The sequence below is a fragment of the Arabidopsis lyrata genome, assembly GCF_000004255.2.
Source record: "Arabidopsis lyrata subsp. lyrata unplaced genomic scaffold ARALYscaffold_7, whole genome shotgun sequence".
Lineage (NCBI taxonomy): Eukaryota > Viridiplantae > Streptophyta > Magnoliopsida > Brassicales > Brassicaceae > Arabidopsis > Arabidopsis lyrata.
The window spans coordinates 9,944,909-9,969,704 of NW_003302549.1; the positions used below are offsets into that span (position 1 = coordinate 9,944,909).

Genomic DNA, 24,796 nt, shown 5'->3' on the forward strand with positions numbered 1-24,796 from the left:
CAGGCCACTCAGGCGCCCTGTCCCGAACCAATCACACCAATCACCCGAGGTGAAGTCCTCAGTCACCCAGAGGCGAAGTCTTCAGAGTCACCGCGAGGCGAAGTCTGCAAAGTCACCCGAGGCGAAGTCTTCAGTGTCACCCGAGGTGAAGTCATCAGAGTTACCCGAGGTGAAATCTTCAGAGTCACCCGAGGTGAAATCTTCAGAGTCACCCGAGGCAAAGACTTGGTTAAAAATTCACTTCCATAGTATCACTTCCGAATAGAACGGCATCATTTCCGAAAAAGAGGGATCATTTTCGAGATACTCGGAAATGATAAGGAATAATCTTGAAGGATCTTTGCAAATCAGGAAATCTTCCAAAAGCCTCCGAAGAATAAGGAAAGTATCCTTATCCGCAATATTCTAAGCCGACTCCAAGGAAAATGGAAATCTTCCGAGAATATCGGTGGAGAGGCGGTTTACTATCCCTATATAAAGCGACTCAAGGTCTTCACAAAAAAGGACAAGGAAATATCGCTCTAGAATTTACACTACGCAAAGCTCTCACAGCACAAACACCTTTTTCTTTTACGATCAAACTCTTGTACGATCAAAGTCATCTTTTTCTTAATAATATCAAGAACACCATCTTTGGTTACAATTGTTTCTGTTGTTCTTTGAGAATTCACATTTATCGTATCCCTAAATTAAAACCCTAGACAAATCTCTATTGTGTTAGTTTCGACTTCCACAACGTTTTGATCTTTCAAGTATCTATGTTCCATAATCAATTTTAGATGGCTATTTCTACATAAAATTAACCACTATTTTAGAATTTAGAAACTTTTTTACACCTATATTTTAGACGTTTTGAATTTTTAAAAGCAAAAGACGAAGAATAATACTATATCGATTGGTCCATCCATTCTATCGATCGGTCCAAAAGCTACGAGCAAAGAAGAAAGATATATGGACCAATCGGATCACATCTAGGACTGATCAGTCCCTAACCGGATTTGTATTTCTTTTTTGTGATGACCCGTTTTCTAGAACCTCTTGTTTAGATTTATATCCTTCATAAAATTTCATGCTCAACTTACTTACATAGACCTATTTTTCATTATTTTGAAGCTTTTGGAAATTGTAAAGCTGGGGAAACGAATATACAATCTTAGAAAATATTTTTGAATCTGTGCTTTTAGGATTTGGTTATTTACTTATTATTTTATTCTTCATCTATTTGCTTAAGTTTTGTTTCCATGGCTGGGTACGTCACCAAATAAATTTAAACTTTTGAAGAGGAATATAATTCATGAATTCTTGATAATATGTTGTCATCTATTGTTGATCTTAATCTTGATTGGCCATCTAAAATATGATTTTAGGTTAGTTTATGCACTCAAAGTATTTGATAAACTGGCTGAAATAATTTAGATAAGAAAGTGTCATTACTCATTAATCAACATAAATTGATGTAAACAACATAATACTTGCTTAATTTCTCAAATTCAACGAAGATTAATGTTTTACGGTGTATCACATAGAAGTTGATACTTTGAAAATTTTAATTTGAATTTTGAGTTGGACAGTACTGAATCATATCCATGTTTAGTGATTTTGTTTTCTGCTATCATGAATCCATGAACGCCATGTTCTGAATTATTATTATTTTTTTTGCTAAGAAGTTCTGAATTATATCAGTTTCTTGCTTTAAAATCGTTAGTCTCTTGGGTGTTTGCTTTCTATTTCTGTTTAACAGGAAAACCCAAAAAAAAAAGATTCGGTTAAGCTAGATCAATTGATTATCAATTTAGAATTTCTAATTTAGAAGTTTTTTCGAACATCATTAACTTATTTTTCGTGGTGTTGTTAATTGAATTTTTTTTCATTTTGTTGTTATAGTCGTATTTTTCTTCATCTTTTAGCATTATTTTCCCTTTTTTAAAAAACAAAAACTTAAAAATTCTTATACTAACATTAACATGTTTTTAGGTTTTTGAATATTTGAAAAGTTTCCTTTAAAAAATTATTTGAGCGATTTAACATATATGGACAATTTAACATTTAATTGTATTTTGGAATTTAACATATAATCTCTCTCTTTTTTTTTAACATATAATCTCATAGCAAATTTTCATATTATTAACAATATGTTACCAGGTTTTTGGAATGATAAAATAATATTTTAGTTATTGATGATTAGTTGGGAATGAGACTACTAACTTAGAATTAGGAACTTTTTTTAGTCTAAGACTAAGTTAATATGTGTTTTTAATATAAATTATGTTATAATTTGTTTTATTTTTTTAATTTTTTTCCAATGCCTATTAACTACATTATTTTAGAATTAGGATATTCACCTAATTTATTTGGAAGCTTACATAGTGAAACTAATAATGATATTTTTCTAAATATAATTTAATAACTAATTTTACATTTTTCTTATTTCTATATCTTTTTTTTAAGTTTTACATTTCTATTATATATATATATATATATTCTATTCATACATATCTTAATATAGAAAAAATAAAATTTTAAAATGTTAATTAATGTGATGGCTAAAAATATTAATTGGTGAGATGGCTAATCGTGATTCGTCTTTTTCAATCCCACATGGACGTTTTTAGAAGCTTATAGCAAGATGGCTAATCACGATTAGTTGTTTAAAAGCTTATGTGTACAGCTTCAAAAATATTCTTAGTCCCATAAAAGTTTTACGAAAAGAAGTTTTACTAAAAATTTCTAGAAATTACTCGTGCACTTGCGTCCATCATGAAAACATTTGTTTTCTCTGAAAATATTGTGATATTTTGAAAACCTAATCATAGTATATATAAGAAATAAAAGTTTGTACATCATCACATATCCATCGGAGGAATCCAATTCCATTAACCAGAACAATAAATTACAAAAAAAAATTTCTTCCCAACAAACTGTAACATACCAAACCATCGATGAGATATTAGCTTCTCAATAATAGAAACTGAACTTTCCAATTAAACAAATTGGTTAGTGGAAAAAAAAACAGGGAAACCATGTAAGAAATTAAAAATATTAAATCGGTACATATAAAGCTATAATATGATCACATGTTTTATCGGTTGACATAGGATCCAAATTTTCATGCATAAATTCTCTAAATTTTCATAATTATATTCACCCTAATAAATATACTATTAAATTAAACTGATAATAAGTTTTTGATCTAGAGAAGAAATTCACCTAGTTAAGTTAAGAGTGATGGCCCAAATAAAGAAATATAAAACTGATCACTTATTCACATATGGCATCAACCCTGAAATACATCCAATCGTTCGTTAAAAAAATATATATGAAAACAGTATTGGTACACCCAAAAATTATAAAATGTATGAATAAAAAGCACATATTAGAAATATATTAGAGATTATCTAATGATCAGATGAAACAAATTAAACCCTCCAGTCGTTTGTCCAGAAACACCAATCAAATTGCCATGCATTACTTCCATACACAAAACCTGTAATCGCAGGTAAACACCATTCATTAATATGTATAGCCAAAAAAAATTATGAACCAAACAAAAAGCAATAATTAATTTTAATTTGAAAGTGAGTACCAAAGTATTTATATAAAACTAAAAGACGGTGTAAGATCTAAGTTTTCTATTGTAAGATGATATGTACAACTAAATAGAAAAGAAAAATTTACATGTATTTTATTTTTTGTAAATTTTCTATTTTAGAAAAATCTAAAAATAGAAAAATTAACAATTTCAAAAATATTACCTAATCAGATGGCGAACGATGATTGGTCGTTTAAATCTCATGTGGTAAACGTTGGGAATAGTTTGGACCATTTTAAGAATAATCCAACAGTTAATTTATTTATTTTATGGGATTTAATTTATTTATTTTAGGGGATTGGGCTTAATATTTTTAATATTAGATTCCATATATATATTTTAAATATTTTATGGGATTGAGCTTAATATTACATAATTATAATTACATAGATTCCATATTTTTATTTTTAAGTTTACTATTTTATTTCATATATCTTGTATTCTTTCTTCTTTTATTAATAATATTTTAATATAGAAAGTTTCAAAATATGTTAATTAACGGGGTGTATAAAATTGTTAACCGATGAAGTAGCTAATCGCGTTTCGTCGTTTAAAATCTTAGGTGGACGGCCTCAGGAGCTTATAGCCTCGACTTTTATATAGTATAGACTAGGTTAGTAACCTCCGCTTGTTTTTATTGATTAGTTTAATATATTTTTGGCCTTAATTTTCATTTATATAAATATACATTGACATACAGTAATGCAAAAATACCACTCCCTTCGTTTCAGTTTAGTTGTCGTTTTAGGATTTAAATTTTGTTTCATAATAGTTGTCATTTTAGGTTTTCAATGCAAATGTTTGGTGAAAATTTCAGTTTTATCCCTACTGTTTTAATGTTTTGGCCAATGAAATTTTTTTATAAAATATATTAATAAAGGGTAAAACATAAAATTTAATGCTTTTCTTAATTTGTGTGAAAAAACCTTAAACGACAACTAAAACGAAACAGAGGGAGTATAATGTTTTTCTTTTATTATTTCTAACATAAATGTTCATTTATTTATAGTTTTAGTATCATTAATGTTGTTTAAAACTTAATTTGTTATAGTAAAAAAAAAGTTTTGAAGATAATTTTAGTATAGAATAACTTTAGTATAAAACGTATTAGAAATATGATGTATTATAGCGTTTGAGTCTCTAAATTTTCTTAAATTACTATTGAGCCTATAATTCTATTTCAAATACACAACTAAGAAAACTATAACATAAATTTAAAATGTAGTTGATTAACAATTGTCAATAATTTATGTGTTATAATATATTTGTATTTTTAATCATTTTGATTTATTAGCCTCTATTGGTACTAATTGGGAAGTTGAAGTCATATCATATTGGTGTTACTATCTTCATTATCATTTTTATGCCATAGTTAATATAGATTTTAATCAAAATGGGGACTCTTTATATGTTTAGAAATTTTTATGCCATCATAAAAAGATACTATTCCAAATCAAGATAATTACTTGCCAAAAACAATTTCGTTTAATTTTTTATTACATTGTTTTACACAATAAAATATTTTCAATATGTTTTCTAACAAATATATTTTGTAATTATTTTAAGCGCCACAAAGTGATAAAATGATCTTTCATTTTGTTCAAACAACTTCAAATTTCTACCAGTTATATATTCTAATAACTAAATTTGAGATTTTTCTTATTTTTCATGTGGTGTTTTGAAGAAGTTTAAATTTTTCTTTTCCTAATGCTAATTATGAACTGTTTTTTTTATATATACTAATAACTAAATTTGGCATTTTTGTTATAAATTATAATACTTTCCTATTAACACTAATATCCGACAAAAGTTTTCTAAAATACCCTCAATCACTTCCTTAGAATTAAGAATATTTCTTCATCTAATATTAAGTTAAAAAAAAAAAGCTTTTACATAAATTATTTCATAACTTTCCTGTTTTCTAAGCTTTTTCCAATTCCAATTAACTACATTATTTAAGAATCATGAAATTTTTCTAATTCTAATTATGAAATTATTTTTTTATATATTCTAATAACTAAATTTGAGATTTTTCTTATGATGTTTTGAAGAAGTTTACATTTTTCTTCTTTAAATTTTCCTAATTCTAAGTATGAAATGCATTTTATATGTACTAATAACAAGTTGTCAAAAAAAAAAATGCACAAATAACTAAATTTGACTTTTTTCTTATAATGTTTTGAATAATTTTTTTGTCTTTTAAGATCTTTCCAATTCCAATTAACTACATTATTTAAGAATGAGGGAATTTTACTAATTCTAATTATGAATTCTTTTTTATATATTCTCCTGACTAAATTTGAGATTTTTCTTATTCTCATATGATGTTTTCAAGAAGTTTACATTTAACTTGTTCAAATTTTCTTAACTCGAATTATGAAATTATTTTTTATATATACTAATAACTAAATTTGACATTTTCTTATTTTCATAAGTTGTTTTTAAAAAGTTTACAATTTTCTTCTTTACATGTATATTATTTTTTCTTTCCTTTTTATAAATATTAATATAGAAAATAGTAGAATTTAAAAAATGTTAATTAATGAGATGACAAAAAATGTTAATTAGTGAGATGGCAAATCGAGATAGGTCGATTAAAATCCCAATAAAATCTCTACTTAACTTTTTTAAGATTCTACTAATTTTCTATATTTTAGATTTTTGTAAAATAGCAAATCGAGATTGGTTGACACAATGGACAGGCATGACTTCTCACACACTACTCTATAACACTCCTCGTCAAACTCGTGTCCACACGGTAAAGTCACAATACTTGTTCGGTTGTTCCATAGTCAAACTCTTCCAAACAAATAGTTCACATGTCATTCTCACCGACGACATCACTATTTGATTATCAAAGTCAAAGCTAACATCGTTCTCAACCAATAAGCGCGACAACCCGTAGAATGGAACAACTTCTCCAAGCTTTTGTTTCAAAAAAAAAAAAAATCTCCAAGCTGAGATGGAACTGCTTCTTCATAGATAAAGTTAAATGATATAGGTCAAATTGAATCCTAAAGCGTACTCTCTCAAATAAGAGATCAATTGCAGCACTTAAGGGTCAAATTCCACAAAGTTTTTTTGTTCACACAATAAGTTATAAGTCTCGAAATTATGCTAAATAAAATAATTAGAATTAAAATAAAACTGTAGCAAGCAATATTATCAGGTGAAAAGATCAATAGATTAAAGCGTCAGGTTTAGGAAAATTCTCAGAAAATAAACTAATAGTAAATCTAGCAAATTAATTAGGATTATTTAACGAACCGTTCTAGAACTCAAAACACTAATGAATAGCTAACTACCTCTCGATGCGCTAACTAACTAATCTAATATCAGTAATTCCACCTCTCGATGCGAATTCCTAGATCTAGACTAGCATTAAACTCAAGTTTGATATGTTCACAAATTCTCCTAGAACAACTCTCGATGCATCTAGAAATATTTGCTCATCTAAGGTAGTTCCAGTAACAGGTGCCCTCTCGGATCAAATACCTATTATCCTATGATCAAGTTCTAGTTAGCTACTCTAGAAACTAGCATTAAAAATAGCCTAGGTGAAGAACCTTATGGATTAATCCTAACATGAAATCGATTTACTAGTTCATCTAAATCCCTAATGAGAATCCCTAAACCTAACAGGGAGATTACTCAGACATGATTAATGAAACAGAAAACATGTTGCATAAATTGTAGAATAAGAAATTAAAAGAAGAAAAGAGTTTAGAATAAATCTTCTCTCTAACAGGGTATTGAAATCTCTGGAAGTAGCTCTCTCCAATTATATTTTAAAGAGTTCAAGCTCAGAGAATTACAAAAGCCAAAGATAAGATAATCAAATAGAAAAACCCTAAAAACTATTTATAAAGTCTCAAAAACGTGCAGGGACTAAAATTGCAAATAGGGAAATCTTCTGGGTAAATTTTACGGGCTTTAAAACTCTAAACCGTCGAGACTTCTTGCTGGCCATGTTTGGTGTCGAGCGACACCAAGGGTGTCGGTCGACACTCATGCCTTGGTTCGAACCGGATTCGTCTCCTCAGCTCCAAATCCTCGGTTTAGCTCCAGAATGGTTCATTTTCTCCAAATTTGTCTCGAACGTGTAAAAACCTGAAAAGACTCAAAAAACATAAGAAACAACAAAAAGACTCTAAAACTAACACATAAATCACGGCTAAAACCGGTAAAATCCGTGATATATCATTAAGCTCTTGTCCATGCCCAAAGTCAAAACCTAGATCTTCTTCTTCAAAGGTTTCTACAAACTGAGGTTGAGCTGCTTCTTCAGTTTGATTGTCAGAGTCAAAAATAACATCTCACTCATCCTTTAAACCAAGACCCTCTTCTTTAAGCTCTCCTTTTTTCAAGAATATAAACTATTCTCTTTCTGTATTCCATTCTAAATTATAGAACGGTATTTATACATAAAACCAATGCTTTAGCATTTATAAACCTTCTTCTTCTTTTTTTTCCTTAATTTTTGTTAAGTAGAATTTTTCCTTTTCATTATTAGCCTTTTCCTTTTTATTTTAAACCCAAAAAAATTCATATGTTTTTTTCAAACATTTGACATTTCTCTTCTTTACATATATATTGTTTTTTCCTTTTCATAAATATCTTAATATAGAAAATGTTAACTAATATGATAGCTAAAAATGCTAATTAATGATATGTGCAACCACGATTGGTCGTTTAAAATCCCAAGTGGACGGCCTCAGGAGCTTATAGCCTCGACTTTTATATAGTATAGACTAGATATGGACCCGTATGTTGCACGGGTTACTGGTCGAGATTATCATTCTTAATATTTTTATAAGCATAACTAAAATTCTATAAACATATATATTTTAGAAAATGCAGCATAATTATTTCTAAATATAGATTTATTAGCATAGTGCGCAATATAAAACATTATTTATAGTTATGTTATACTAATTATTAAATCATCTAATATAAAAATTGGCCCATTTATAAAATTATATAATTTTTTGTTTATTATAAGTTATGAAGTCATAAATGTTCATATGTTGTATTATTGAATTTTAATAAGTTATTTACATCCATCGGAAGAGTGTTTTACATCTTATAATTTCAATATGGACAAGACGGAAACAAAACTATGACAATAAGAAAGGGTAAAACTATATAGTTACGTAAACATATATGAACGATATATGTATAATATGTAAACATATAGTCTGAGTTACATAAGTATAGATGTTTTTTTAGAAAACGTTTGACGTCATAATAAAATTGTGACAATAAAAGAAGAGAAAATATGAGATCGTCTATATCCATGTCATGTAACTTTACTTGATAGTATGAAATATCCTCAACAGAAAGAAACAACCTTATAAGAAATTAGATAATATACACTAAATAACTTAAGACTAAAAAAATATTAAGAAAACAACATCAGACTATACATTATCTATTTGCTACATGACTTTTGTCATTTTACGCCCATATTACCAATTTCTTCTTTCTAATTCTCAAATCTTTATGCATTTCTCATTAGATTTCTCTTATTTTTGTTCGAACTCCTCTTTCTTTCTCTTTCTCTCCCTCTCGACAGATTTCTTCACCACCATATCTTTTTTTTTCTATCTCCATTTCTCGCATTCGTCGGGCATCACTACCGAGTCTCACTACTCTGACCCACCACCACAACTGAATCTCACTACTATCACAATCACCACCACCATCAATACCGAATCTCGCTAATTCCGACTCACCACCTTTATCAATATTTACCGCCGCCACCACCATCATCAACACCAACACCACTATTACCGCCTCTTACCCTCTTTCCTCATCTTCTCTTATTACTCCACCTTCTTTATTTCCTCCGAAATTAGACCAAGCCTCTCCGACAATAACTCTAGTCTATGTATATCGCCGTTCATAATTATTAATTTGCCTCAATTGCCATATATTCATTAGATCTGAATATCACATGCTTTTTTTAGAAAAACATCGTTATTCGAAGTACTTTTTATAATTGATATGATATAACATCGCTAAGAAATTAGTTTGCTTGATGTAAAAATATGAGACAATCTATTTGTTTATATAAATGTGACTATTTACTATCTTTTTCTTATAGGATTAATAACTGATTGTATAATTTTCTTAATTTTTTTTTTATTTTAAATCTTTTTCTTGTTTAATTGATGGAAAGAACTCTTATGGAAATATATGTACAATTTCTTTATAATTAGTTTTTTACATTTTAAAACTGCTTAAATTTATTATTTTATATAATTATTTTTTACTTTCTTTTGTAAAAAAAAAAATTATTTGACACATGTCAAAATCTTAGATGGAAAAATTTGACACATATCACGATTTCTTGAATTACTAACTTTGAAAACCAAGCTTTATATAATAAGATAGATTTACAAATTGACAAAAACAAATCAAAAGATACGTCGTAGTTTTCTTGGTTTTTCTTCTAGTAGCCCAAAACTATATCGGTGGAAATTCGTGAATCAATTTCTGTTTACAAATTGATTGATGCCTTGACGTTCTTAACTTTTTCTATAAAAACAAAAATATATAATTATATATGCATTGATGGAGATTCGTGAATCAATTTCTATTTACAAACTGACATAACACAAATTGACAGATGCGTTGACCTTCTTGTTTTTCCATAAGAACAAAAATATGTACGCACTTATGGAGATTCGTGAATCAATTTCTATTTACAAACTGTCAAAAACAAATTGAAAGATGCGTTGATTTTTTCTTGTTTTTCTGCTCTAAGAACATGCATTATTTCTCGTTAATTAGTTAGAATCATATCAATTAAAACAATATCGGTGGCCATTTGAGCGGAACCAAACTGAATATTTTAGTAAACCAATTGGTCTCTTCTACAAAAGTAGAAGTAAAGTCGATAAAATCCTATCTATAGTTACAACTTTATAAAACAGGCAGCTAACTCGACTGATTGATTAATGTCGAATTTCTTTTTTTTTTTTTTTTTTTAATTTTAAATTTCCATTAAAAAAATTACAAGCCAAATGGCCAACACAAGCCCAACAAATTACAAGGCAGAAATTGCCCAAAAAGGCTCACAGGCCCAAAACAAAGCAAATAGAACAATAGAACCAAAGGCCCAACCTAGCCCAAGAAGAAGACAAACCTACGGGAAGAACCTGAACCAAGTAGAAAGAAGAGAAGAACCTGGAGCAGCATTGCGTTGGTTCCGAGCAAGAGGATCAAGACGAGCTCGCATGATCTGATTTATGTCTCTGATGATTATCGCGGGAGGTCTAATAGTGGTAGAATGAATACGAGAATTACGCTCTTTCCAAATTAAATAGACAGAAGCTTGAAAGAGAAGCTTTATGATGAGAGAAAGATTTGGATCCCTGGTAGCAGAATTAACCCACTGGAGGCAGTCCATGAAAGATGCCGGAGGATTCAAGTTGACCCTTGAAGTGAAGAAGACCCACACTTCCTGGCTGAACACACACTCGAAGAACAAGTGTTCCCTAGATTCATCAAAACCATTGCAGAGAACACAAGAAGGAGAGATAGACAGTCCCCATCTCCTTAATCGATCGCGGGTGTGAAGTCTATTCCATGCCACAACCCAGCATATGAAGGCATGCTTTGGAATACGGTCCTTAAACCACACTGATTTATGCCAAGAAACCGGTGGACCAGCTGGATTTAAGGCCAACCAAGTTTTTGGAGAGGAGAAATGAGGAGATGGTGGATGGTGGTCTGGTTTCCACAAATAAACATCATCCTCAAGACAGACCATCATGTTTCCCACTTCAGGCAAGAGACCTTTAATGAGAGAAATGATAGGGTTCCTACTGCGACTAGTAGAAATCCACCAAGCACTACCCCTAATAGCATCCCTAACCACAGAATTCAAAGGGAGGCCCACAACCTGTGGTCCAATAGTGCCTGTTAAGTCAATAAGAGCCCCCAGCCCAGTCCAGTTGTCGTGCCAGAAACTAGCAGTCTGACCTGAACCCACCTCACAAACCAGAAACGGTCTAGCCAAAGATCTCAGTTTGCATAACTTTCTCCAAATCCAGCTACCTGAGGAAGAGGGATTCAACTCCCAGAAATTACGAGTACCAATGAGATTAATCCTTACCCAAGACACCCAAAGAGAGCCAGCCTTAGTGAAGAGCATCCAGATAAGCTTCAATGCAAACACTTTATTCCAGGAGGATAACCGTTTGAGTCCAAGGCCTCCACATTCTCTTGCCGTACAGACCACATCCCATGCAATCTTTGCTCCTCTGGCTGAGTTGGGCGCGCCTTTCCATAAGAAAGCATTGCACATCTGTTCAAGCTTTAGTAGACATTGGTTAGGCAGCAAAAATATAGAGGCCCAGAAATTAATGGTGGCGAAGATCACTGATTTAAGCAATTGAAGTCTGCCAGCAAAGGAGAGGTGTCTAACAGTCCAAGCGAAGAACTTGAAGTTGATCCTGTCAAGAAGAGGTTAATAGTCCTGGCGGCGCATCTTCTGAGCCATCAAGGGAACTCCCAAATATTTCACAGGAAGAGACCCATGGGAAATACCAAACCTAGCAGAGAGACTTCTTAAAGTATTGAAATCACCACCATCAATGAGGAGAGCTGTCTTTTGCCTGTTGATACCTAAGCCAGAACCTGCTTTAAAATCATCAAGTATAGAGAGAATTCCAGCAATAGAAGAGGCTGATCCGTCAAAGAAAACCAGAACATCATCTGCAAAGCTGAGATGAGTAATCATCGGAGCCACACACTTGGGGTGTAGTTGAAACATGGAATTAATAGCACCTCTATCCAGAAACTTTGCAAGAATGTCCATAACAAGAACAAAGAGATGAGAAGACATGGGATCACCTTGTCTAATGCCCTTCTTTCCCTGGAAAAAAACAATCAGCTCACCATTGAAAGCAATATTGTAGGACGGCGTAGAGATACAAACTTTAATCCAACCAATGAAAATAGGAGGCAGTTCCATAGCTTGAAGGATATTGATCAAGAAATCCCAATTCACATTATCATAAGCTTTCGAGATATCAATTTGTAAGCAGCCTCTAGAAACCTCTCCCTCCAAATGGAATCCCTCCACCAATTCAGAGGCTAGAAGAACATTCTCACACAGCATTCTTCCCTTAATAAAACCCACTTGGTTATTTTGGACAGCCTGCGCAATAAACAGCTTGAGACGAGCAGAAATGATCAGAGTAATAACCTTATAGTTCGTGTTGCAACAAGCTACACGTCGAAAATGTGATAACTTGTCAGCCCCTGTATCTTTTGGAATAAGAGTAATCGCCGTCGTGTTGAACTTTTTCAAGAGATGACCAGTAGTAAAAAACTCTTTCACAGCCGAGATAATGCTTCCCTTTACTACAGACCAGGTATCCCAATAGAATTCAACAGGGAAGCCATCGGGGCCCGGTGCCTTGTTATTAGGCATAGAGAAGACAGATAGAGTAATCTCCTCATCAGAGGGAATGGCTGACAGCTTTGCAGCTAGAGTGTCATCACATCGAAAAGGGCGCAGATCTCTGATGGATTCAACAGTAATAGGAACCGTCGACTCATTTTCAGACCCCAAAAGGTGAGTGTAATAAGAAACAATCATACCTTTTATCTGATCCACATTCTCCACCTTTGAGTCATCTTCAGCTAAGATATTTGATGAGATTCTTGGCTTGGTGAGCAAGAACTGCTCTGTGGAAAAACCTGGTATTTGCATCACCCTCATTTAGCCACCTTATTCTTGATTTTTGTCTGTAAAAGGACTCCAAAGCCAAAGCAAAGAAATCCCATTTCTTTCTGGCCACATGTTCTTGCCTGAACAGAAAATCTGAAGGAATAGTGAGCAACTGGGTCTGAATATCCTCAAGATGGGACAGAGCGTCTCTTGTTTTTTGCTGCAGGTTACCAAATCCCAGACGATTTAATCTTCTGCAAGCGATCTTGGCGTGCTTTAAACGCTCCCCCAACATGAACATATTAGAGCCAACTAAGGTCTGCTCCTCCCAAGCAGCCTGGAGGGTCAAAGATAGCAACAGCACTTGAAAAGGAGTTAAACAACTCAATATTTCCTAATGCCCTATCCAACTTCCTGATTATAGGGTTTTGTTGCTGATGGTTTGACCAAGTAAAAAACACACCACGACTTAGGATATCAACCAGGTCATTGTCTCTCAGACACTCTTGGAAGTCATCCAGACCACTTAGAGAAAACGAAGAAGGGATGACAGAAAAATGGTCAGATGTAGCAGCAATTTGGTTGTAATCTCCCAATAAGAGCCAAGGAGTATCCCTCAACGGGGAGGAAGGAGACAGAAAGCTAATTTCCTCCCAAAGCAGGCTTCTCTCAATAGCAGTGTTCTTCCCGTACACAAAAGCCGCAGCAAAAGAATTTTCGATGTTAGGCACTTTTATGCTGCACAAAATCATTTGCTCAGATTTTTTGAAGACCAAAACAGACACTGAAGGATCCCAAACTAACCAGATCCTTCCTAGTTCCGAGCAACAGTAGTTGCTTTCCATACGCCAACCAGGGAGGGTGGACGCCAAAACTGAAGCCGCATTAGCCTCTGCTACATGCGTTTCCAAAAAACCTCCCACCAATAGATTATTTGAAGCAATCAAGCTTCTAACTACTCTTTGTCGAGATTGGCTATTTAAGCCTCTAATATTCCAACAAAATATCGACATACTATCCAAAAAAGTTGTTTGAAAACTTGTTTCAACGACTTGCAGCTTTGCCCGAGGCCTCTCCTCGTGCTAAAGCTTGAGCACCTGATCTCATCTGATTGTGCCAAATTTTTTGCAGTTTCTTTCTTGTCTTCTTAGTCATAGCACCCCAACCAGGTGGAATTGGAAACGAGGCATCATCAATCAGAACCTGAGGCTTGTCAACAACCGCATTACTCTTCACAGAGTGCAGAGTAAGTGAAGATAGACCAGAGACAGGATCAGGCTCAACATAAACAAAAGGATCAACAGGGATCTTTTTCAACAATGGAGAAGAAGAAGACGTAGACCCCCTTTTTGCTGCAGCTGCCGGCTCACTTGGGGAAGACCCCATACGATTAGCCACTGCCTTCACTACCCACTTCTTCCCCGTTTCAGTTGAGCTATCAAGAACCTTCTTTCCTTTGTCAACAGGGAGAGAACTTGAGATCCTAGGAGGCATACTAGAAGATCTCTTTTTAGACCGGGATCTCCTTCTTTTCCCTCTGGAAGTGGTTCCCACTGGGGTGGCAAGAGATTCCTTACCACAGCCAGGACCATCCTCAGAAGAAGGAAGGATAATTGATGGATGAGATACCTCTTTTAAGCCTGAAGACACAACTTTCCTAGAAGGAAGCTTCTTCATTAGTGGCTTAGGGCATCGGCTTAATAGATGGCCATATCTTCCACAATTAAGACATTTGGGAGGAGGACGTGGATACTCCACCGCTACTCGAGCCGAATTACCTTGAATATCACGAACAACCACTACACTTGGCAGTGTTGAATCCAGCTTGATTACAACCTTAACCTTTGTAACCCCGATGTTCACCGGGTCTAACCATGACTTTTCTGTGTGTAGTGGCTCGCCAATGCCGCTGGCAATGACACTAATTCCTTCCAATGAATACAAATGAGGCGGCACATTCTTCAGCACAGCCCAAGTTGGAGCAGATTGTAGTTCTTCAAACTCGAGGAGGCCTTCAGGAGACCAAGGATATACCGTGCATGAACAATTCCCGGCTTGCCAAAATCCAATATCAACTACCCATTGTCGAGTCGCAGAAGATGGAATGAAAATGAGAGCCGCCGTTTCGGAGATTATTCTCACAGTAATGGTACCAAATCGACCCCAAATTGGGTTTAGATCATTGAAGATTTTCGTCGAAGGCGGACAGAGACCGTGGAATTGGGCAACAAGATGGCCTTTCCACATCGCCGCCGTCTTCAAAAGCACCGACGGAGGAGCCACCACAACAGGGGTTCCATCATCCAAGAAAGATGGGGGATCCATCTGCTTAAGATTCCTTAGAGAAGCTTTAAACTTCGTGGCCCAAGGTCGATCTGAAGCTTGAGCTTTGGTAGCATCCGCGTACGATGGAACAGAGTTAGGCACTGAGACTGTAGTGTTATCCAGAATTGCTCTAGAAGATGACGAACTTCCTGGTAAAGAGGCGTTGAGAGCAGTGGAGGAAATCTCGCACACTGAGTCAGCAACAGGAGTCACGGCCGCGAGTGTTTCAGGAAGCTTTTGGATGGAGCACCCAGCCTCAACTGGAAAACACGAGGAGAGAAGAATCTGGTCAGGCTTGAGGACACCCGAGCCATTCAAAGAACCAGAAGCCACAGGAAGGTCTCCACTAAGCGCATCTTGCGGAGAGGAGTCGACGGAGGACGAATCAGGCTGAGCTGCAGAAATCAAATCGGAGGGCGGGGGCGATGGAGGAAGAGAAGTCGAACCCAAAGAGGAAGCCAAGACACGACCAAACTTTGAGCATGGGCGAACTTGAATCGAACGAGAGGGCTTCTTCTTTTTCTTCGGCATCGATCAATTCTAGTCCACCGGCGTGTGGCCGGCCGACGGCGGCAACTAGGGTTAGGGATAGATCTAATCGCCAGAAAATCGCATCAGGAGAGAGAAATCGCCTTTTTAGGTCTTTAATGTCGAATTTCGATATAACTAAAGACACTTCCTCTATTTTAAAAAGTTTTATCATATCAATAAAAAACCAATGGTATCAAACTATCAACTCAGTTGTTCGTTTAGATTTCGTGAGCACATGTATGCGTCACAACACTATGATATCGAGAAACGGAGAAAGAGTGACATTTGGGTGGCCTGGGCTTCTTCCATTTATCTTGGGCTTCAGTCTTTTCTCCTTTGGAACTGTTGAGATTTGAGTTCTTGATTAAACCTGCAACAAAGAGAAAGCTTTAGTGAGAAGAAGAAGATGAAGAAAAGAGAAGAACCAAAAGCTAAGAAGAAAGGCTCGTGATTGAAGGAAGAAGAAAAGTCAATAAGAGAAGTGGGTTCAATCTTTGAATAATGTCTTTGAATAAAGTAAGAGAAGTGGACAAAATGACAAGTGAGAGTGGGATCACAATGTTGAATAATGTCTTAAAGAGAAAGAAGAGTTGTTAGTAGAAAGTATGGTCTAGAGTCTAAGTGAGTGGAGTGGAGACAAACCACTATATCTATGTGTGTGTTGTGTTGTAAGAATGTATCCAAGTTGATTATCAATGTAGTTTTGAAAGTAAAAACGTTTCTTGTGTCCTCTCTAAGCAAGAACAAGAACATAGTGTGATCATGAGAGAGAGACATAAAGAAAGAGTGAACTAACCTCAATGAGGTTAGAAGTGAGAATTACAACAGGAACCTTTAAAGGTAGAGGCTTTAGTAAAAGCTTGAAAATGCTAAAGTGATGGCTTGAGAGGCCTCAATGAAAATTTTTAAGTATTTGTTTTCTTTATAATTCCTTTTTTTATTAATATGATCAAATAAATACAATAACAACTATTATTTTTATTAATAATATGTATATATTAAGTATTTAATATTTAAATTTTATTTATTTTAATATAAATATAACTAAATTTAAAAGAGGAAAATTTGTATTTCATTTCAAAAATTAATAACATGTACTTGCCAAAAGAAAAAAAAACACATGTCAACTTGAGTGTCTCGTATCAATTTTTGGTAACTTATGTTTGAAAAGAACCTTTCTTTGTTATGTAAGATCGTTTTATACTAAATTTTTGTCTTAAAATAAATGTTTTTGTATTTGTAATAAAGATGTTTGATAAAAAATTAGTTTTATTTCTACGATTTTAATTTATTGATTAACAAATACTAGTTAATAAAATAATATGTGTATAAAAACTTTAAACTGTATCTATAAATGACATGTGGAGAATAAAAATTTAATAATTAGGACAATTTTTTTTTTTTGATGTTTCCGATTGCCATGACTCCACGTGGGAAAGCAGAGCATATTCGATTTATCACGTGAATACTTTTCAAACAAGAAATAATATTATGTTTATGAGATTGGACGTATAGTAGCCCTGGACTATGTATTGAAGGTAACGTGTTATCTTCTTCGGTGATGGAGGTAACCAGTGCCGGTCCGGTAAAATTCGGGGCCGAATACGAAAAAATAATTTGAGGTTTTTTAAAAAAGTAGAATACTGCTAAATTTTTTTTTATTAATTATGGGGCATTTATAATTTTTATTTAACAATTTTTCTTAATTTTAAAAAATTGTTTGCTAATAATAGAATTTTTTTGCTAATTATAAGGCTTTTTGCTAATTATGGAGCTTTTTTGTTAATTTTGAAGCCTCTCTTAAGTATATTTTTTAATTATGGGGCCTAAAAAAAAAAACTATTTGCACAAAATGAGTTTTGAAAATTTGAAGTCCAATACAAATGATTCACAAAAATGGGTGAAGGGCAGCCTAGAGGTAACGTGTTTGAATCTTCTTGATCATCTCCCTAACGTGGTTACAGAAGCACTTCCTTTAATTAATTATTCAACGAGAAGAAGAGAGCATTTCCTTATAATTCATGAACCGGCCGGTTTAAAAAGAAGGATAACTCACCCGTTCCAACCATATGATTCCTATTGCATTTTTATTTTTAGAACTAGATGTTAACCCGCGGTACACCGCGGGCCTAAATATTATTTGATTTTTTTAATTATTAATTTAAATATTTTATTTGACATATATGAATTTTTTATTAATTTAAATGTATATATTGATACGCGGTACACCGCGGGCCTATATTTTTCTTAAACAAATTTTTTTTTCAGGATGATCTATAAATATATGCTATTGTTTTATTTGATTTAAATGTATAGTACACCACAAACGATATTTTATAACTAAAATTTTGAAATTTTAAGTTGTATTTGTTTTGTTAATATTGTTTATTTTGTTTAGTGTTTCAGATTGTATAATTGTATTTTGATTATTAATTCTAGGATTTCACCCGTAGTATATCATCATGTATTAATATCGATCCAATCCCGTCAATTCTAAGATTTCACCCATAGTATAAAGTTTAAATATTTATAATGTGTAAACTTCTTATAAAAGAATCGAGATGCGTTTAAACAAATATTAAATTTTAAGTTGTATTTGTTTTGTTAATACTTTTTGTTTTGTTTAGTGTTTAAGATTGTACAATTATATTCTTATTGTTAATTTTAGGATTTCACCCATAGTATACTGTCTCGTATTATTATCGAACCAAACCCGTCAATTCTAGGATTTCACCCGTAGTATAAAGTTTAAATATCTTATAAATTATGTGTGCTAATGCAAGAATAACAATAAGTTTAGAAAAAAAAAAAACTGAATTTATTTTCAGAAAGCTTCACTCCTCACACTTTTATTACACTCAACTCCACATAATGTTTCTCTCGATAATGACTTAGGGAACTTCAAGACCAGCTCACTACCATGTTTTACTTGATGCGATTGGTTTATATCCCGATGACTTGCAGAATCTCGTCCATTCTCTCTCTAATATCACTTACAAAAACCAACTTAGCTTTACCATCACTTATAAGATCTAATTGTCTCGAATCATCGTCGTTCCAGCAACCAACGTAGCATAAATGCAACTTCGATTGGTAACACTCACTAATCAACATTAGCTTAATCAAATTAGAAAATTTGTTAATGTTCAAAATATGAAAAAAAAACTATCATAGCTCATCAATACTTTATTTAAGAGACTTACAAACTATCATAAAAGCGTTGTAAATACGTTTCAATGCCCGTGCCTTTGATTTCTCAACAAACTCATCATACACTTTCTCATAAACAAATGTCCGAGACCCCGCTCAGCAACATTGTCCCTACAAAAATATTACTCAACACTATCTCCAGAACCAGCTAAGAAAATGAGTCAGCTTAGCTCAAGGTATATATTCTACTATTGACAATACCTGGTTGAAGAAGAGGGCAAAGTGTGCAAGCTTTACGGCCTTATCAATATCAGCATCTTCGAATACAATGAATGGTGATTTCCCTCCAAGTTCCAGAGTTACCGGCTTAAGATTGCTGTTGGCAGCCAATCCAAGTATAACTTGACTGTATCAGTCGATCCTATAAAAGCAAGCTGAAGCAAAAAAGAACAATGTAAGATAATATAGTTTCTTAAAGAAGTTAAAACCAAGTAAACAAATATCTCTACCTTGTCTACATCCATGTGACTCGAGAGGGCATCCCTGCTGTTGCACCGAATCCAGAAACTATATTCAAAACACCAGGAGGAAGACCAACCTATCATAAATTTCACAAGAAACATTGTTACTCATAAAAGTTTTCTTTTCCTAGAGAAGAAAATAAGATAATTTATCGCATGTATCTTACTTCAAGTAAAAGCTTGCCAACATAGAAAGCCGTGAGAGGTGTTTGCTCAGCAGTTTTAAGGACAATGGTTACCACAAGCAAGAGTAGGACCAACTTTCCAAGCAAACATCAAAAGCGGAAAATTCCTAGGAATGATCTGTCCAGCTACACCTATGGGTTCATGCAATGTTTGAACATGATAGTTTCCATCAGCTGGAACTGTTAGTCCATGAATCTTATCCGCCCATCCTACACATCAAAGCAAAACCAAGAATATTCATTCACAGAAATTAACACAAAAGCAAGAAAATTTCACCAGAATTCTCAAGATTTAAGTTCGTTTTATATGATACCAGCATAGTAACGGAACAATCTTGCAAACATTGGAATCTCTACGGTCTTGGATTGTTGGTAAGGCTTGCCATTGTCCCAAGTCTCTAGAGACGCGAGTTCTTCACTGTGTTTCTCAACCAAATCTGCAAACCTCAACATTACTCTTGACATTTCCTGAAACCCAAATCATAACCAAATCATCTGCACAAGACATAAAATGTTTAGTATAGTTACGAATAATAAAACATGAAAGTTCATATAAACATAAACAAAAACGTAATCATTACCATTTATATTGTTTCAAAAAAAGAGAGATAATTATGTTTTCATGAGGAAAAAGGATTGATAGCTAGAAAAGCTTCAAATATATTGCTCGGAAACGTGTGTTGAAGGAAATGGATGTTCTCGATATTTTTTTATATAGGGATCGAATTAGTTAGGGCTTCCGAAATTGATGCTTTTTTGTGAAGACTAACAAAGATATTTAGTTATTTACATAGATATAGTAGATGATGATATGGAGAAAATATAGGTGAGAAAGCATAAAATCTTTGCAAATATCATAATTACGAATTAATGAAAATTAATTAGTTTAAAAAAAGGAATATGCGAATAATAAGGGGTGCCATTATGTTATGCAATTTCTATTTTTTTAATTTGTTTCTATAAAATAGTGTACAAAACATAGTTTTTGTTAAACAATATATTCGGCAACTGATAATGAGTATATTTAGATAAAGAATCTAAATTAAACTATAAGATTTGCGATTTCAAGTAAATACCAAAACTGAAATGTACGATATAAAACGAAATAAATGCTATTTATTTGTGTGTAAAGATTTTGCTGATTTAAAAAATGATAGCTTAGAAAGATTTGTTTCGATATTCTCGGAAACAAATTTGGATCGTTTGTTAATATTTTCTTTTTAAAAAACTCAAATCTTTTGAATTAAATGCCAAATATGCATTAATTAGATCATTAATACAAATAGGCGTATTTAGTAGTAATTAGTTTAGGAAAATTATATTTAGTAGATAAGGAAACAACAATATTTTGTAGTAATTAGTTAGATTTTTATATCAAAATCGAGAATGTTTAGATAATATTTCAATACCTTGATTTTTAGTAGTTTCCATCTCAAGTAATTAGTTTAGATAGTGTAAAGATTTGAAAATCATCTAGAGAAAAAAAAAGGAATAGAGCCGATTAATGTGGCAATTAGTTTAGGAAATAAGATTAAACCGAAATATAAGAGTAATTGTAGTCATAATTGGCGATTTTTTTTATTACAACATTCCTAAAATCTCTTATTCTAGATCCGAATAGGGTAAAACCGGGTAAAACCCGGATCCAAATGAATTAAAGCAAAAAACCCCTGTAAAAATGTATATGTAGATTAATTATAAGCCGTAAATCAACATCGTTTTAGTGTTTTTTTTTTGTCAACCAAAATTACTTAACTCTCAAAAGAACCATTCAGGAGGAATGTTGTTTACAAATGTGATATGAAGCGGTTCTATATGTACTTTTCGTGCCAGATTATCCGCTTTTACATTAGCACTACGAGAGATTAAAGATAAAGAGAAGCTTGAAAATTCTTCCTTGTCACTCTGAAATTCCTCCAAATACACTGAAAACGCCGGCCATTCGGTTGGGGAAGACACCATCTTCACCAGGTCTGAACAGTATGTAAAGAATGCTACCTCTTGATTATCTGCACCAATCATACACTTCATCGCCCAGAGAATGGCCTCGACTTCTGCATGTAGTGGAGATAGACGTCTACGGAGGTTTACAACACTCATGGTTGGCGGTTCTCCACGTGATGATGTACATAACCATCCCGTACCAGAGAACTTATCACTTTCTTTTCATGATCCATCCACAAAACAACGGTATCCCGAATAATTCGATTCAAGTGAAGCATCCCTCACTCGAGATCGAGTCACCGAATCCATAGAACCTTGATTTTCATTAATAAGCTCTATTTGAGCTGACTGCCACAATTGTGCATCTTTTTCCGCTAGCCGTAATACCTCTAACGGGTCATTGTCTATATTTTCAAATAATTTTTCATTTCTTGCTTTCCAAATATACCATATAATCCATGGGAAAGCTTATGAATTCTGAAGGTATTCTCCAAAATAAGTGATCCAAATTCGTAAAAATAGAGTCCGTGGGAAAAATCCCCATGACCGTAGGAATCTGTGAAAGCGCCCAAATCTGTCGTGCCGGGTGGCACTAAAAGAGTGTATGATTGATCGTTTCCTCTGATGCACCACACTGGGCACGTCCTGTGTCACAATCAATTCCTCTTTTTCGCAAATTTCTGTAACCGGTACACAACCCGTTAAAATTTGCCACAAAAAATGGCGTATCTTAGGTGGACACTGTACTTTCCAAGAATGTGCTTTTAGCGATGTGATGTCTAGGTCCATAAAAAGTACATTGGTCTCCGATTTTCCTATCCGTGTGGTATGATAACCAGATTTAACTGTATATTTTCCTGATTTTGTAAAATGCCAACCCAGAGTATCTGCCTTAGTTGGCGCACCCACAGGTAGGGCACTTATTAGCGCGACATCTTCTGGATCAAAGATCGCCAGTATGAGATCAATATTCTAGAAATTCGACCGACTATCTATAAGATTGATAACTTTTAAAGATGGGTCAACTAAAGACCCATTACTTTTTGCTGGTCTCGGGAATTGAGCTGGAATCCAGGGGTCCTCCCAAACGGAGATGGAAGTCCCAGATCCGACTCTTTTAATAAGTCATTTATTAACCAGAGATCTAGCAGAACATATACTCCTCCATATACTCCTCCATCCATATGACTGAGAGTATGCTTTTATATTTTCCAAATGATTGAATTTTCGAAAATACCGCCCTTTAAAAACCTTTGCAAAAAAGGAATCTAGAACTGTAATCTAACGCCATAGTTGTTTTGCTAATAATGCTGAATTAAAATCGTCTACATTACTAAATCCTAATCCCCCTTCCGATTTACTGTTGCACAATTTATTCCAAGCCATCTAATGCATACCTCTAGAATCCCCATTCGAGCTCCACCAAAAATTAGCAACCGTACTAGTGAGTTTTGAAGTAATTGTTTTTGGTAATCTGAAGCACGACATAACATAAGTTGGTAATGCTGCAGCTACCGATTTAATCATCACGTCGTTTCAGTGTTGTCTTTTAATTTTACGTTATCATCAAAACAACACTGATGAAGAAGATAAAAAAAAATAAAAATCAAATAATAAATAAATAAACAACGCTGTCTCACACGTAATAATGTAAAATTTACGTCACTAAAATTTAACGGTTGTTTAATATTGTTATGGTATATATATATATGATTTTAATTTGCATGAAATTAAAAGTTTAAAATGAATAAAAATTGATAATTGATTGATACATGAAAAAGGCAAATAGCTCTTGCATGTTATCAAATTCTTGAACTCCCTTCTCAGTCGAGTTTTATGGGGAAGATTCTACTGCTATAGAGATCCGCTCCAAATCCAAAAATCCAATAGATTCTCATATAGATGGCGAAACATTATGGATGCAAAATTCCTTCCTAACATCGGATTTTAAAAAAACTATAGGCTTGGGGATGAATACTAAAGTTTGGTTAGATCTTTAGACATTTTTTATTGGGAGTGTTTAGGTGAGAAACTCCACAATCAAACAAAATAAACAATTAAAAAAAGAGGAGAGATGACAGAGTTTCTCAAATGAAAAATTCCTAAACACTCATTTCTATAGTTATCTTTTTTTATTGGTTTAAATAAATAAATAAATAATAAAAAATAATATTATTTTATTTATCAGACACTCAATTGGGTTTGTGACCGATGTGGATGCTCTTAGAACATCTCCATCGGTAGTGTCTAGCAAATTTTTTTATGATTTAAATAATAGAAATTAATGAAAAAGCATGATAGAGAATGAGATACGTTTCTATGCAGCGAAACTATGAGATTCCCATTTTACATGTGACTTTATTTTGATTGGCCAATATTATTAATTGTCATTTAAAATATAAATAAAAAATCAAAATAATTAAAATATTATAAATGAGAAACTAGAAGGAAAAATCATTGCCAACACATTAAACTAGAAACTAGTTAGCGAGACATTAAAATAGTCTGCATGTGTGGTGATGTGTTGGCGTATAATTCGTGTAGATGACAATGATTTTTCCAAACTAGAAAGGTATCTCAGCGTTTGAGATGCTCTTAGTTTCCAAAAATTCTGGCACGAAGAATTGTCAAATTTTAAGGAAAAAAGATAGCTAGCTACACGAAGTATGCTACAATACATGGTGACACATCCGAAGTTTAAAAATGTATCCCTAACTACACAAACTATATGTATCGCATGCCCACATATACGAACTATATGTAGTCATATCGCCAACATCACGAACATTTTTTTCCGGTACACTTTTCGCCCGAATCCGGATTGACCAGTTTGACCGGAGTGACCAACTTAAATATTAAAAAAACA

The 24,796-nt window shown here is 33.3% G+C and overlaps 1 protein-coding gene and 2 pseudogenes across 2 annotated transcripts in view; 1 reads left to right on the forward strand and 2 right to left on the reverse strand.

Moving 5' to 3' along the window:
• Nucleotides 1-24,796, forward strand: part of LOC9303984 (uncharacterized protein At4g19900) — a 65,636-nt gene that overhangs the window by 21,469 nt on the left and 19,371 nt on the right. The window lies entirely within an intron of this gene.
• Nucleotides 11,978-14,300, reverse strand: LOC110226487 (annotated as a pseudogene).
• Nucleotides 19,278-20,451, reverse strand: LOC9306032 (annotated as a pseudogene).